The sequence below is a fragment of the Euphorbia lathyris genome, chromosome 1 (genome assembly GCF_963576675.1).
Source record: "Euphorbia lathyris chromosome 1, ddEupLath1.1, whole genome shotgun sequence".
NCBI classification, from domain to species: domain Eukaryota; kingdom Viridiplantae; phylum Streptophyta; class Magnoliopsida; order Malpighiales; family Euphorbiaceae; genus Euphorbia; species Euphorbia lathyris.
The window spans coordinates 3,609,299-3,613,824 of record NC_088910.1 but is presented as its reverse complement, the minus strand read 5'-3'; the positions used below and the strand labels follow the sequence as shown (position 1 = coordinate 3,613,824).

The following is a 4,526-nucleotide window of genomic DNA, read 5'->3' as shown; positions in this document are numbered from 1 at the left end:
TCCACATCCGTTTGGATTGGATTACCATTGGTATCGCACGGTGCCATAAACTTATCAATTTTGTGCGATAAGGCAGAAAATTGGGCTTGTAATATCGCGACTGGATCAAGTTCCAATATACCTTTAACTGATGATGAGGCTGAGGATGATGGTTTCGCCATCGGTATATGTCCACGTTCTGCGGGCCACATACTGCTGTTGATTGCCATTTCCTCCAAAAGTTCTCTTGCTTGGGCTGATGTCTTCTTCATAAATAACCCTCCCGACATAGCATCTAATGAACCTCTAGTTGTAGGATTTAATCCATTGTAAAATGTTTGCATTAAAAGTTCAGCGGGTAATTGGTGGTGGGGGCATAAACGTTGAAGTTCTTTAAAACGTTCCCAAGTCTCATAAAGAGTTTCATTATCATTTTGAGAAAAAGATGTTAACTCTTTTATGACTTTTGCAGTTTTTGCTAAAGGAAAATATTTTGATAAAAATGTTTGGGCTAATTGTTCCCAAGTTGCAAACGTTGCGGTTGGCATTGAAGTTAACCACTCTTTGGCTCTATCCTTCAAAGTGAAAGGAAAAAGTCGAAGTTTGATTGCTTCGGCAGTCACATCTGGAATTTTAAAAGTGTCACAAATTTCAAGGAAATTTGTTAAATGGGTGTTAGGATTTTCGTTAGGTAACCCGTAAAATGTTACGTTATTTTGCAACATATTAAGCAATGCTGGCTTAATTTCAAATTGGTTTGCGGTGATTCTGGGTCTAACGATACTATTGGTTACACCGGCCACACCTGGCCTAGCGTAATCCATAAGTGTTGGTGGATCTTGTTGGGGTTTAGTGTCCTATAGACAATTGTTCTAGGATACAAACTTAATGTAAATGAATTGTTCTTTATATCATTTGTTTAATGAGATATATGTTTTATAACTATATAAAGGCAATCCCTTTTAAGCACTAAATAAAGTCTAATAAAAGGAAATACGTAAGTTTATTTAAAGTGATTATAAAGTGTTCATACAAGCATGAAGTGAGACAAAACTTTATAGTAAACTGATAAACTTAAAACCACCCCAAGTCAAGTGATATGTTTGGGATTGACATATCACTGTTGAGACTTGTATGTAACAATGTCTTCTGTCCGACAGAAAGCTGGTCTCACAAGCTTCATATATTCAGATATCTGGACATTTACATAGATCCGATGAAAGGTTGTTCATTAGGATTGGGGATCCGATTTGAGATAACAGGATGGGTAGATTCATCCTTGTCACCTGTTCATCTCATTGGTATTAATAGGTATAACTAATCCTCAGACTCAAAGGAATATTAATTGGTATTCTGGATTACGGAATGTGATGCTTTGACTATGGTGTAACACGATCCTTAACAGAGATGACTCTGGGGTGTGAACAGTAGACGTTGGGTATCACAGGAAGTAATTGCGGAGTCGTTATATATTGGATTGAGCATTTATCACTCCCGATAAATGGGAGATACATCCATGAATCGCTTGTGGAAGACTCGACTCTAAATCCTTGCAAGGTGATAGCTTAAGAGTAAGAAATACAGATTTCACTTAACCTATCTTTTTGAGTTGACTCGGCCTGTACAAGTAAAACGAACGTCTCGCTATATGTGACTTGACATCACCCATAGTCATAAGATTCAGTTCAAGGATGTAGTTGATAAAGGATCGAATTATACCGTAACTAATACGAAAAGGTTAACGACAGAATCAACCTGTCTTCTTATAGCTCTGGGGGAATGATTACGGACTTGCTAATCACATACTCTGTACATCATTCCGTTATGCAAAGATTAAATATAATTCTTTGAAAATTAATTTAATAACATTGCATACGGCTAGAAGCAATAAGAACCTAATGGATCACACATAAGACTTGGAACCTAAAAGAGAGATAGATGTTAATTAATTGATAGAAGCCCAATTGAGCCCAATAAGGCCCATGGACATAAGGGGGTCGAAATTCATGTAGTGATATACATGAATAATTAATTTGATTTTGTTAATCCTAATTAGATTAGGAATATGAATTAAATTAATTAAGAGATAATTAAGTTAGGAGTTTTAATTAGATTAATATACTCCTATTATTATCCAATAAGGTTATTATTATTATCCTTAATATATTAGATATATAGTGAGATAATAATTAGGAATTCTATTCCGAATGGAATTCCTATTCGGTAACCTAATTCTATCTAACTAGGAATTAGATACAAGAGATTATAAATACCCATTCCCTTGAGATTTTTGAAATCCAAGCAAGACATACCCTACTTGTAATTTTCGAAATTCACCTAGTCCAAGAGAGAGAAAATTCGACACCCCTAGTTCGAGGACGAGATTTCTCTACGGCTTCGTTTGATCAATTGATTTTCATCTATTTCTTTTATCCTTGATCTTGTGTTGATTAGTTAGAGGCAATCTACTTTGGTTGCTATTCAACGGTTGATACTAAATTAATCTTCCCGTGTTTTATTTCGTGTTTGGGAACTCGAAGAAGAAAAACAAACAAAATGGAGAAATTCGTTTTACTACTCCTACATCAGGTCAGTTCACGATTTCGTGGATTTCCGGAGATTGAACCGTCGGATCGTCGCGAGTTTTGGACAGGAGCTTCTAGACATATTCTTCCACGTTTCCACCGAAGGGATTGTCGTTCGGAGGTCTGGAAGGTCTGTTTCGGATAGGGGCAGATTGGTAGACAATTTCTATCTCTTTTGAAGTTGTGGGCACTTCGTTTGCAACGGTAGATAGAACTTCTAAAAGGTATTTCTTCTTATCCTTCTTTATATGAAATAACGGTTAACGGATCTTGTGGTTAAATGGAAATAGGTTAAAATTTTTATATTTCCGCTGCTATACCTTAGCCTAATTTCCAACAGTGGTATCAGAGCCATCGTTAAATCCGTTATTTCATATATGAAAATTTAGAAGTTTTTCAATAGGATTGAATAAATATTTATAGTTAGGATTAATTAACAAATTTTTTTGATTAATTAATTCTAAGGATAAATAAGTTTTAATTAATTGTTAATTAAAATAGATTATGCGTATGTTCCTAATTATGCGTATGTTCCTAATTATTTTGGTTGATAATCATGATAACGAAATCTATTAGTTTTATAGTTAGATTGATAAAATCAGTTTTATTAATTCTAAAGATAAAACGGAAATCTATAGTAGTTTTTCCTATTTTCTGAAAATCGTTTTAAAACCGTTTTAGAACTGATATATATATATATTTAAAATCGTTTTTATATTTAAATATATATGTTTCAGAAATTGATAGTTTTCTGTTTTGATTATCGAATGAAAATTTGTTTAAAAGTTTGTTTTACCAATTTGTAAATCAAAATGTTAAATGAATTAAAATCAAAATAATTGAGACGTGCATAATTAAAGTTTTGTATAGTTATATTAATCTAAAAATTAATATAAAAGATACGAAACTATTAGAAGTAAAATTGGATGGAAGTTAATTTGATAAGTTAATGTGATTAACATAAATATTACATAAGATAGTTATGTAATCAACCAATTAAATTTATTTAATTGAGTCTATGCATGTTTGGAGTTATGGACATATTTGGACCCTCTTTAGTCTTTTGGTATTTTTGAAATAGGGTCTGCGAGTCCTGCCTTTCTACTATTTATTGTAATTTCTCCTCTCATCTGATTCCCTTCAATTCAATTGAAGTTTTCTTTAGTAGTATAGAAATTAATATGTAATTTCAAGGCGCCATGGAGAAGAAGGAGGACCTAAAGAGAAATATGTAATAGTTAGTATTTCCTTAGGTTTGCCCTTTTATTCCGTCTCTGGCTCGACGGAATAATTTAGATGATATGTCCATAACGCCAATGTATGTGAATGTATGTGTCTGATGTATGCTAAAGCAAATCAAGACTAAGTTAGATTATGAGACCTAAAATAAAATCCCTCATTAAAAAGTTAAGTAAATAAACAAGTTATTAAAATCGGTTGCCCCTCCCTAATATTATAATTCAGCCGGCAGTGCTGAGGGCCTTTGGGTTGTTGAGTAAACTCAAGCTCGGGGTCCTTTCGGTAACACCTGAATTATCGAAAATCATTTTTCATGAATATGGGGTAATACTTAAATTAGATTATGATAATTGGATGAGTAAACTCATGTTGTCATAAACTAATGGGCAAGACGGTTGGGATTAATATGAATAGCATATTAGTTACTAATGTGGTTAGTAACCCAATAACCTAGGAATCACATTAAAGATGTGATTGATTACATGAATGAAACTATCTTGTTGAGTAAACTCAAGGCGAAATCTCAGGAGTTAGGATCCTAGCTCACTAAAGGATTTGTGAAATTCTTCGAATTAATATGGAGGGCTATTAATTTGGCAAAATAGTGGGAGCAATCTAAAATAAACTAAAAGGCCTATAATTTTAGATTGATATACTTTAAGCAAATGAATGACATACGTTTACTCTTTCTCACTCTCAGGTTTAAATTAAACCCACTCTTAT

At 33.3% G+C, this 4,526-nt stretch overlaps 1 non-coding gene across 1 annotated transcript; it reads left to right on the top strand.

Annotated features, from left to right (window-relative positions):
- The first annotated feature begins 339 nt into the window (after positions 1-339).
- On the top strand, positions 340-446 carry LOC136216068 (small nucleolar RNA R71). The gene has a single exon (XR_010683062.1). It is a non-coding gene; the product is annotated as a small nucleolar RNA R71 (small nucleolar RNA).
- The last annotated feature ends 4,080 nt before the right edge of the window (positions 447-4,526 follow it).